Source organism: Rhinolophus ferrumequinum, chromosome 21 (assembly GCF_004115265.2).
Source record: "Rhinolophus ferrumequinum isolate MPI-CBG mRhiFer1 chromosome 21, mRhiFer1_v1.p, whole genome shotgun sequence".
Classification (NCBI taxonomy): domain Eukaryota; kingdom Metazoa; phylum Chordata; class Mammalia; order Chiroptera; family Rhinolophidae; genus Rhinolophus; species Rhinolophus ferrumequinum.
Genome location: NC_046304.1, coordinates 51,498,812 through 51,510,760, shown reverse-complemented (window position 1 = coordinate 51,510,760; position 11,949 = coordinate 51,498,812). Strand labels below are relative to the sequence as shown.

At 49.8% G+C, this 11,949-nt stretch overlaps 1 long non-coding RNA gene and 2 other non-coding genes across 4 annotated transcripts; 1 reads left to right on the top strand and 2 right to left on the bottom strand.

Annotated features, from left to right (window-relative positions):
* The first annotated feature begins 2,032 nt into the window (after window positions 1-2,032).
* TRNAI-GAU (transfer RNA isoleucine (anticodon GAU)) lies at window positions 2,033-2,106 on the top strand. Its single transcript has one exon. It is a non-coding gene; the product is annotated as a tRNA-Ile (tRNA).
* Window positions 2,107-7,796: 5,690 nt separating this feature from the next.
* Window positions 7,797-11,519, bottom strand: LOC117014069 (uncharacterized). 2 transcript variants are annotated; one of them, XR_004421410.1, is made up of 3 exons: window positions 11,237-11,519; window positions 10,974-11,095; window positions 7,797-9,018 (listed from the first exon to the last, which is right to left on the bottom strand). It is a non-coding gene; the product is annotated as an uncharacterized LOC117014069 (long non-coding RNA). The 2 variants fall into 2 exon arrangements; XR_004421411.1 differs by having other exon boundaries at window positions 7,797-8,917; window positions 11,237-11,506.
* LOC117014126 (small Cajal body-specific RNA 16) lies at window positions 10,742-10,928 on the bottom strand. Its single transcript, XR_004421431.1, has one exon. It is a non-coding gene; the product is annotated as a small Cajal body-specific RNA 16 (non-coding RNA).
* Window positions 11,520-11,949: the final 430 nt, after the last annotated feature.

Here is an 11,949-nt window from a genome sequence, read left to right as displayed (position 1 = left end):
TTGAGACCCGAGTCCCACTCCTGACCTCTAGAACTGTGAGATAATAACACACTTGTACTGTTTGAGGCCACTAAGTTTGTGGTGTTTTGTTACAGCAGCCACAGCAAACTAATACAATACCTTCCAGTTCTTTTTCTTTGCATATATTTTTGCAACCAAAAATCCAGGACCATACTGATATAATATTTTGAGTCATCTCGTACTGAAGCATAGCAGCCCAACAGGAAATCACAAATCCAGCGCATGACTGGACTACCGCAGAGAGTAAACCTGTGTGACCACAGCTCCTACCAAGAATTCTAACACGACCGCCCCCCACCCCAGAAGCTCCCTCTCCTATTTCCAGTCATCCCCTCTTGACATCTACGTCATAGCCCCGTTTTCCTGCTCATGAACTTTACAAACGAAATCACACAATATGTACACAATGTCTTCTTTTTTATTGAGGTATAATTTTCATACAGTGACAAGCACAAATTTCAGGTGTTTTTACGTATGTAGACACCCAATGACCCCCCCCTGTGGATCGAGGTTAAGGAACTGCCCCAAAAGCTTCCTTACCCCTGCCCTGCCCATGTCCCAGCCCCCAAACAACCAGTTTTCTGACCTGTCACCACAGAATTACTTTTGCCTGATTTTGGAAATCACACAGTATGCTGACACCTGTTTTTCCCGTCATTCATCAACATATCATAAGCTCCTTTCCCCTGTACAGCTGTTACCATAATTTAACTGATTTCCCCTTTTTATCTCTGGTTGCTTCCAGTTTTGAGCTCATTTTGAGAATGAAATATCAAAGACGCACAAGGCTTCTTTCACTCGTGGAGGGGGTGGGTCTGCGGAGGTGAGATCCACGCACAGCCTCCTGGCGGGCCCGTCACTCCCTGCCATCACCCGGGCTATTCCCAGAGCCACTTCTGTAAGTGATCACTGCAAGACCAAGGCTCTCTGAAGGGGGCCGAGGACTGTCCCCCATTGAAACAACTGTTTTCTTACAGTCCCACGATACAGGCCACTTCCTCTCCCTGCAATCTGCCGACCAAAGGGCATTTCCTCTCAGACCTCAGCCAGCCGGTCAGCAGACCAGCCACTGCTCAGAGCTTCATGTTCTAATACAAGAACTCTTCTCATGTATTCCTTGGAAGACAAAGAATGTTCCTCAATGAAAACCAAGTAAACAAGTCCACTCCTCCCCGATTCTGGGTAACACGACAGAAGTCAAAGCCGAAGCAGTCTGCCTGCAGTCGGTTCCAACTATTGTGCTGTTTGCACAGGAAGTACAGAATTGAGAGCACAGGGTATTCCAAGAAAAACATTTTCAAGCCGACAAATCATGATGAATTATGACACCGTTTTCCAAAAATGTACATATTTAGCTATTAGCATTTTGTACATTTAGTTAACTTAGTGGATAACAGTCTGCTGAACTGAGGTGAAATCAGGGACTATGATGGTTGGAAATTAGTGTTAAAAAAAAACAGGCCAAAATGGAGTCACTTTTGCTGAGCCAAGTCACCAAACCCAAACTAAATCAACTGCCGTTGCAGCCTCTCCCAGGAGTGGAATTTTAAACAAATCAGTCTGAAATTTCCTGATCAATACCTGGCGAGGTCATCTGCCTGAAGACCCCGCCATTCCCTTCCCCTCAAACGATGGACCTGGCCTAACAAGAATCTTATCCTTTCTTATCTTTTGCTAATACCTCCCCAGCCCCGGCCCTTCTGCGTATAAAACCCATTCGCTTTGTACAACCCCTCGGAGCTCCTCCCTTCCAGTTGCTGGATGGGTCTGATTCATGAAACACTTAAAAAGCCCATTAGATCTTCAAATTTTGTTCTTTACTGTAGGTGGTAAGTACTTGTGGATTATTTTGTTCCTTTTAGAATGTGTAGAACACTATATACTTCCAACGTCAAATATAAAAAAATAAATGCTACAGAAAGTAAATAGCAAATATAACTTTGAATAGTTAGCTTCAGCTATTTCTCTTTCAGATGAGGCATCAAAAAACCTTATTAAACATCACTGGGGTGGCCGGTTAGCTCAGTTGGTCAGAGCGTGGTGCTGATAACACCAAGGTTGCTGGTTCGATCCCCGCATGGGTCAGTGTGAGATGGGCCCTCCTTAAAAAAAAAAAAAAAAAAAAAGTCCTTTACTTGTGTGTCATCAGAACTTTCCTTTTGGGAGGACCACAGTTGGAACAGAATGGAGATGAAAAATCTTCTGGAATATGAAATGACAATACATACAGTAGTATTATGAAACGGGCCCCAGCCCTCTGGCCCTCTGTTTTATTTCATTTACCTATGTGTGCATGAGTGCACGTGGGAGTGTGTGGGGCAGAGGAGACTGAAAACAGTGACATAAATGTCAACTCCAAATTATCACATTTAGAGCGTGGGGAATGAAACAATAGCACAGGCCCTTTGTCAAAGGGACTTTCCGGGGTCGCAGACAGAGCTGCAATGCTCCAAAGTAAAGCTTGAAAACCAACTCAACTGCTCGTATGTGTAAAACCTTTAGAAACACTGTAAAAGAAGCCTGTGTGTGGTTAGCAAGAAAGTTAAAACAGCACCTTTGGTCACTGAGAATCACCCAAAACCCTCAGTACATGAGGTCAGGATCACCCACGTCTCCTGGGCGCATTCAGGGGAGGGTCTTCCCGTCCGGTTGCAGAGCTGTTTCTCTTCTCTCTCTCTCTGCTCTCTTGGACTTGGTCAGTCTCCCTCTTTCTCTCTGTCTTCTTAACCAGGCATAACAGAGAACAGAGTCACATACTTTGCATTTAAAATACTTTACCAAACCCCAGCACTCACTAGCTGGGGGACCCTGACCTGACTGCCCCTGTGCCCTGGCCCTCCATCTATAGAAAGGGGAGAAAAACAACGTTCTAGGCCTCAGACCGTGTTCTGAGTAAATGAGATAAAAGCCAAGCGCCGACCGCAACCACGCCGGCCTCAGGGATGGTGACTTTTTTTGCACCGCTGTTCCTCCCCGGGTCCACACTGTGGGTGGGTGAATAGTAAGGTTTCATCCCCAGAATCTGAAGTCATGAAAACTCCACCCAGAGCAGCTGTTTTTCTCCAATACACAAGCGATTGATTCCTTGATGGCAAATTACATGCCTGGGGGATAAACAAACTCTTGTAGGTGACGCACAAACCACTGCTCCTGTGCACACAGTGGAACAGGGCAGGGCAGACGCTGTATACACAGGGGAAGTCAGCTGGCGGCCAGGTGACCACGGTGGGGGAAGCACAGGCCGGAGCCGAGGCTGTTTCTCTCCTGACTCCAGAGGGGATCTGACTCATTTCAATTTCCCCTTCCTTAGGAGGAGGCAGGCAGAGGGTGATTTCCTTGATTCTGAGCAAAATTAGGCTTAAAAACAGGCCTGGGAAGGGTTCCAGAATAAGGTGGTTTTTTTCCCCTGAACTCCCCATCTGCCTAGAAGCAGAACCTCCCCCGAGAATTCCACTGTCCTGAGTCCCCTCAGGAGGCTGGGACACAATCTGGGAAGACCAACTCCTGTCCCTGAGAAGTCCACACCCGGACAGGACACAGGCCTGCACCTTGAGAAATGTACAAAGCAACTGACAGCCACCCCCCCCCCATGAGTGTGGTCCCCAGACCAGCAGCACCAGGCCTGCTGGGAGCTGGCGAGAAACGCAGAGCCCCAGGCCCCACGCCAGACCTGCTGCCCCAGAACCTGCATTTGACGAACCCAGGGGATTTTGTGCGCATGGTGTTTGGGAAGCAACGAACTAGGCAACACTTTTTCATCACTTATGTTCTTAGAACCCAAAGCAACAGGATGGGCCTTCTAGACAGAGTCAGATATTTAATCAAGACAGATACGACGCCTAGGTCAAAAAGAGGGACTAGAAAATAAAGTCTGGTTTCAGCCAGACGTGGAACAGAGTCCTTTTTTGCCTGATATAATTCCTCACCTCCTTCTGGGACGAAACTGGCATCCCTGGTATAATTCTTAAGTTTTCTGGGGACTCAGTTACTTATCTCCCCACCCACCCTGCTGTCAGGACCTTTAGCCAGCGGTTCTTTTTCTATTTAGCTAAATAACGATAATCCAATCTTTCTATGTATCTTCCTGTAAAATACCCCTCCCTAACAATGAGCTTCTGAATTGACCTACGGGGCCTCTCCCACGGCATACAGATCGGAGCAGAACTTGAACACATCACTATGGGTATTGTCGGAAAAGTCTTCTTTCACTCATCTAAGAAAAAATGAGGATGGATGGATGACTCAGTGTGGCTGACCTTGTGTAACGTTATGCTGTGGCTACCAGGACATGTGGGAAGAATTAGCACGCGGTTCAAAGGAAGCTCAGCCAAAGAAATGGCAAGACAACTAAGGGGAGAACAAAAAGGAAACGCAGAGACTAGGTGCACACTAGGTGTTGGGTAACCTGGGTGTATGCAGAACATAAACACCGACACATAAACACCGCATGCCGGCTGAAACAGAGGTGACATGGGATGGCTGTCCTGAGATGACAGGGAAGAGGAAGTAGAGGGGCAAAGATCAGGACGATGAGTCAAAAGGAGCAGCACATACCTGCTCTTCGGAAACAGGGAGGTGAGTGACCTTGGAAGGAAGGAAGCGCTGAGCAAACCGCCCGCCTGCAAGGAGGCCTATATGCAGTGGGGAGGGCGGGGGGAGCAGGGAACTGCTTCTGAGGGTCCGCCTCTTCATCCTCTGAACTTTCCAAACTAGTGCGTTATTACTTTAGGGAAAAAATTAAAAACAAATACCAAGTAGCTTTTACACACAGTTAACATGACCAGAGGAAGTGAAACCTTGATTTCATTTTGACGTAAGTGTCTTTTTATCTGCCCTATTAACTTTCAAGGGGTGAAGTAATTGGGAACAAAGATGGCACATCAGAGAAGGGAGCTTTGCCCGTAACCCAGAAGGCTGCCGTTAAGCAATGTACTCCCTGAGCACAGGTGGGACGTACTGCCTGAGCCTCTAGTGAAAGGCTGTACTAAAAACCCAAGGCTTGGTTTTGTTAACGAGCAGTTTGCTGTTCAAAGAAAGTATGGGTCTTCCTTGAAATTCCATACAGTGTTCTAAACGTTTTGCTGACGGTGGCTGTGGTTCTAAGGCAGCGTTGCATAACCATTACACAGCTGCACAGCTGACAGGCCTAAGCTACACGTGACCTTCCAACAACTGATCCGGTTCCACTTTCATTAAATTTGCAATAAAAGAACTAGTTTTCTGCTGTAGCTGCATAATTGATCTGAAGAAAAATATCCGAACGAATAATCGTTTTAGACACATTCATTATGTAATCCCGTAACAGCAAAACAGGCTTCTACCTTGTAAAGATTGCAGGAGAATGTACTTTTTGTCAGTCCACCTGACAATGATTTAAATAACGATTTAAATAAAACGTATACAAAAAATAAGTACAGCTCCTACGAGGTGGAAACAGGCAGGAATACAAACAGTGCGTGAGTCACACGTGGGCACGAAGGGGCCGAGTCCTTGCCACTCTGAGGCAGGCAGACATTCGGGCAGGCTCTGGCTTCACCTGTAAGGTGAAGGGCACAGGTTGGTTGTCCCAGGCACTTCACTTGTCACATCCAAAGGTGTTTTTCCATATCACTCATCTTGGGACACCACAGTCAGGGTTCAACAGAGCCAGCTTCCGACAGCTGCCAAGGGAAAGAACACACTCCCTGCGCACAGGTCTGGGATCTCTGTTAGCACAGGACAGCAGGTACTTCTATGTAAACTACTATTGGGAGAAAAAATGATCCCTAAAAGAGAAGAAAATGTGAGCTACTGACACTTCTCGCTATAAAAGTCAAACTTTCCTGCAAGGCCATGTGCGACCTGGTCCCCAGTCCCCTCCAACCCTCCTCATAAATCCCCTTGTTCATGCCCCATCGTACTGGCTGGACTGGCTGCCTTGGCAATGGCTGTTCCCTTGGCCTTGGATGCCATTCCGGGCTGTCAAGTGATTAACTCCCTTACCTTAGGATTTGGGGCCTTTCCTGACGACCTTATCTAAAATTGCAAGCTCCACCCTCCTCTCCCAGCTAGCCCGTTTCCCAGAGCACTTGCCATGCTATCCCACTGCTCTGATCTCTTTCCGGTCTCCCCTGCACTGGAACGGAAGCCCGTTGGGGCAGCAGTGAGCGCTCCATTCAACATCTGTTTAATCCATGGGAAAGCTGTCCACCAGGTTCATAAACCAGAGAACATTTAGTACTCTACTAAAATTACACTTCCAGAGTTGTAACTCTTTTTCCAAGTCAACAGCACTTTTCTATTGGACAACAATCAGCAATCTAGACCACACTGGCTTTGCACAAGCTTGGTTTGGTCTTGACAGGTACCTTTCAGTTTCTAGTATGAGCAGTTCTGGCCTCTCAGCCTGGACACACTGTCCGGCTACAAACACTGGTACGTGTTACACTGGATCCCTGACCGAAGAAACCCTTTTGCACTGAGGAAAACCGCCTGCTGTCACCGGGAGTGAATGTGGACGGAAAGCTGCTTTAGAACGTGCTCCTGTCCCCAAGAGCCGCGTGCCCGGCCATGTCCTGTGACCGCACATGGTTCAGCGGCCCCTGACATAACAAACACTTCCCAGGAACTGTATGCAACTGGGGCACCCTGGCCGGTTCCTAAGGACCCAAGCCTGTGGATTAACCTACTGCATAACAGTCTAGTGAAATAAGGCCTTGGCGAAATTATTTTTTTTAAAAAATCCAAAAAATAAAAATCTTTGTACCAAGTTACAAAAGAGAACAGTCTGGTGTAAAATTGCATCCTCTAGTGGACAAAAAGAGAAGTTAAAAATCTTGACTTGCTCTGACTATCCTTTAGTTCAACTTTTCAGTTTTCTGCTACAGGCCTTTCCTGTCCCATTGCAATTTTTAACATTGAAAAATTACTTCTTAGAGACCACACGTTTCATTATCCACATTTACACTGAAAGTAGCACCTCTTTCAAAAACTGGACTCCTGTCTGCCTCAACCCTCTTACACGATCCAGAGGAACAAAAGTCATAAATGATACACCGCAGCCTATTTTAAATCTAGGGTCTTTGGGGAAAACTAGTACGCCATCGCCACACCTGGGCCAGCTGGGGCGATTCCACGAAGGAGGGGGAACTGAATGACAGGGCAGGATACAGCTGAGGAACATTCCAGGAGCCACACTTCGTCTCCTCCCAAGGCTTTTAGGCTTCTCCCCCATCACTCAGGAAGCCGCCTGACACACTGCAGTAACATGCAGGAGAATCAGCGAAGACTGCTGTCTTGGGGTATGGTCACGGAAAAAAGGGGAGGCGGCTGGACGTTAAGAACCCACAGCAGGGCAGCATTTCAGCAGATGGGACCAGGCCAGGAGTGAAAAGACAAGCAGGCAGCCTGGGGGTGGAGGGTTCCCCAGGAAGGCTCCGGTTCTCAGCCCACGTCACACTGCCTTAGGATACTGGCTCTTCTCATCCTCACTTCCCTGTTCCTCGCAGGCTCTTCTGCCTGAAAAAGTCCCAAACCACCCACTGGAGACACTCAGGCACCCTCCCTGGTCGATGTCAGAGCAAATGGGAAAGCAGAGGAAGGCACTTCCTGGGAGAAATAGCTCTGTATGACACACGCCCACGCGGTCATTTTCCACACTACAGTAGTGTTTCCCCGAAAATAAGACCTCACCAGAAAATAAGCCCTAGCATGATTTTTCAGGATGACATCCCCTGAACATAAGCCCTAATGTGTCTTTCGGAGCAAAAATTAATATAAGACCCAGTCTGATATTCGGGGAAACACAGTAATAACTGCTGAAGAGCCTGGAATGTAACGCTTCTGATTAACCTACCAAACCGAAGGCTGACCTGACTCCCCCACCAAGTCTGCAGGCACGGGGCCCCACAGCTGCTCGACCAGACCGACACCAAGGACGGACAGACAGACAAGGCCCTGCCCGGAGCCAGTGGGAAGTGAACATCTGCACTCGAGAAAAACACCACAGGAGAAAGAGGCAGCAACAGGGCATCCAAATTTATTCCAGAAATACCAATATATACTGTTTCCTGCAGGATACGTCACATCTTCACGTTAACCTAGGTGATTATTACACCTTCTCCCTCTAAAGACAAGCATGCGGAAGAACATGACGCCACCTGTACTGAGCTGCATGCTCTGGGATCCGGGAGTGGCCCAAATGTGAAAACTACAAGGGTCAAAACACAAGAGCCGACAGCAAACCCCACTGAGGCTCCGAGGCTGTTTCGCAGGCCCAGGGTGTTGCCAACAGCACCCTGGGGACTAAGATATGGGTACAGGTGGCACAAAGGGTATGTGAGTGCCAGGCAGCCCCGTGCTGAGACCCCGAGGCACGGAGCGGCTCACCCCTGCAGAAGGCTGGCAGTGCCCTTGGTGAAGTGTGGACCTGGTTTCAGGCTGAACCAAGAGGCCGGATGGGATGAGCAATGCAGGCGAGGAAGCAGAGATGGGCGGAGATGGGCAGGGCTGGCAGCTCCCGGTGACCATGCCTGAGGTCAGCAGTCGGGTCTGGCAAACTCCACCCAAAGTGAAGTGCTCCTTCTCAACACGGTGGCCACCCCCCTTCCGGCTGGATTATCGACAACGACCACCTCCCTCCACGTGTCCCCCTTCCTTGACAGTTCAGGCTGAGGCGTGCCCCAGGCGCTCACACTTCCTAAGAGAAGGGCGAGTGGCTCTGGCAGACCGTCCCCCGTTCCCACAGCACGGCAGCAGAGGCGACACGTTCAGACACACCATCACTGGGCACAGAAACCACAAAGTGCACGAGAAGTCTCCTCAGGGTCTGACTCCTTTTATTGACCCCCGTTCCAAACAGGGTCTTACGCGGGTCCTCATTCAAAAATCACGTGGTTAAGGATTAAACCAAACAAACCTGGAAGGTCCGAAAACAAAACAATTATATTTCAGGCACAGAAAATCAGGCAGAAATGAAATGAGATGTTCATCCAGCCACACACGTCCCAGTAAGCTCACCTGCAAAGAAAGCACACCTTGTCAGTTTTCATTCTACTTCTGCCAAATCAGAACATCTAGAGAATGGAAAACTGCTAGTGCCGTGAAGTAGCCTCCAAAATCTCAAGTCTACCTTCCACCCAGAATGCGGTGTGCCCCTACTTCTGTGAGCCCCTCCCTCTTCCAAGTCTATGGGGCAGGCCCCTCCTACTTCAAGGCCATCGCTGGTTTCCTAACCCATCTCTGTCCAGGCCGTAAGCCCGTCGTCTGCCCGCCATCTGCCCATCACCACTGGTGCCTTCCTCAGAAACCAGCCCGGAACAAGCCACAATCAACCTGAACTGACAAAAAGCCCGATGACCCAACACCCACCTATTTATCCCTGCACTGTTCTTGCCTTCCTCTAGCTATGTGTTTTCCCCAGTTGATCCCCAACGCTTGAGGTCCCCACATCCTCTCAAGCACTTTCATGCTTCCTGCCTTTTGTCACGTGTCATCAGCTGGAAACAGCCTTTACGGGGTCACATCCTGATGGGTCCCACTGAAAATGCTCCTTCCTGTTGCTCCACGGCACTCCCTGCCAGTCTACCTCTCTCGGTTCTACGCCCCGTAACACCAGGGGCCACTCTTCTTCGCCTCCCTCCAGAGCGCAGGTGTCATGCTTTGACCACCATAGGCACTTAAACGTGCCCAAGACATCACTCCTCAGTCTACGTGCTGACAACAAAACAGGCAAAGGCAGAAGAAAGAATGCTGCTTCGCGAGGAGCAGCCACGAAAATACAAATGCCAGGTTCCACAAGCAGCCCCTGTCTGGGTGGAAGCTCCTCAGGAGACATCAGCACAGGGTTCTCCCGAGAGTGAAGTCCACCCCGGGTTTTCCTGGGAAAGGGAGGGACACGAGCTGTAAGAAGGCACCTGTGTGGCACGATGCCAGGAAAGGTATCACCACTCCCTCCATATATTCTAGGCCTGCGCTGGCCAACACGCGGCCACTACATTTAAATTTAATTCAAAAAGCCAGTTCCTCAGTCACATCAGCCACACTGCAGGTGCTCAACAGCCACCTGTGGCTTGTGGCTGCTCTACTGGACAGTGCTGGTAGAGACCATTTCCATCCCTGCAAAGGGTTCTACTGGACAGCACTGGTCTGGACTTAATGTTCTTTTAAAATTACAAATGTTAGCAGGTCATCCTCTTGTGGAAGACCCATACTGACCTCCCATATGCTTAGAAAACACCAAATGCTCCCATGAGCCACAGGCCCTGTGTGATCTGGCCCTTCACCACCTCGTCTGCTTCGTTCCGCACTGCTCTCCACCTTGCGTCCTGGGCCACGGTGGCCTTCTTTCAGTTCCTCCACTAGCCACACTTACTAGGCCACTGTGCCTTTGCATGTGCGGCCCATCAAACTCCTATTCATCCTGCAGAGTCCAGCTCAAGGCTCCCATCTGCCGAAATGCCTTCCGGGCTCCCCCAGGCTCCATGTGACACGTTCTTATAGAACTGTGCTTCCCCAGGGCACTGACCTCACTCACCCTCTGTATTGTGATCATTTAATCTGTCTCCCCAATTGGGCTGTAGCGCCCTGAGAACAAGGGCCACGGCTGTCTGGTTCATCTCTGTATCCCTAACACTTAGTATGGTGCTTGGGGTCAAAACAACAAGAAATACTTATTAAATGAACACTCTTTACAGATTTTTGAAAACTACTTGCTCAGTGGTTTTCGTCTTTCAGCGCTAGGTCTTGTTTGCAGTATCATACATGATCATCAAACTACTGCTAGAATGCTCACACCTGTTACTGCAAATTCAAAACCCAGGAGAAACTTCTCCTGGGAATTTACTGTAGGTCAGGGTAGGGCTGTCTGGTACGAGGCTGCACCCACAACTGGGCAGGTTCAACAACACAGGAGCCTTTCCCCAGACCGTCGGCCTCAGGACACTTAATCTCCATGCTGGGAGATCTGGACATACCTGGATCCGCCTAACTGAGGTCACTCACACAGTTCTCATCCGCGAGGAGCAGGAGGAAATAATCGTCGCGTGCCTTCCCTCAATCGCCGGCGGCTGGAGAGTTCTCGTTTTCTGAGAATACCCTGGGGGAGAAAGAGTCATACAACGCGCTCTAGGAAGGCAAGTCTCCGTCCGTATTTCCAGACTCCCAGAAACCCGCGCTGGCTCCCAGCCGGGGACCCCAGGCTTTTCTGCTGGCTGCAGCGCCTCCTACAACCGCTCACCTCAACTTGGTGCCCGCGTCGGCCCACGTCCCCTGGGCCTCCTCGGTCCTCCAAGCCCCAGCTGCTAGGCGGGGAGCGGTTCCTGAAGTCCCAGGCCCCAAGGAGGGGCCTCCCTCCCCTGGCGGAGCTTTGTTACCATCCCGGGGCGGGGACCGAAGCCGCAAGCTGGTGGCAGCAAAGGGCTCGCGTCACCCACCCTCCGGGCCGGGGTCCGGCGACCAGCCAGAGCCGAGGGGGCACCCACTGTCGGACACGAGAGAGGTCGCATCTCCACGCACCTCTCACCCCCACCTCTCACCCCCAGGCCGAAACCGAAGAGCATACGCACTTCCGCCCGGAAGTGACGGCTTCCCATAGAGATGCTAGCTAGAGAGTCGCCCTCGGCTTTGCAACTTGGTCCTCCAAGGCCGTTTTAAAGGGGCCGCAGCCCGCGAGATGTTGATGAGACATACTGAAAAAAAATTATTCGTTGTGGATCTGAAATTCAAACTAAATTGGGCAACCTGTTTTGTTTCGTTTTGTTTTATTAAATCCAGTAGCCTTGCTTGGAATACTCTGGAGAGGGGCTCGGCTGGTGTCATGTGGCGTTGAGCACATCCGTTCCGGGTTTTGATTCTGGCTCTGCCACCTGCCAGCTCTGTATCCCTAACTTCTGGGTCTCAGTTATCTCACCTGCAAAAATGGAAATGACAATAACCATCCCTGCTTCATAC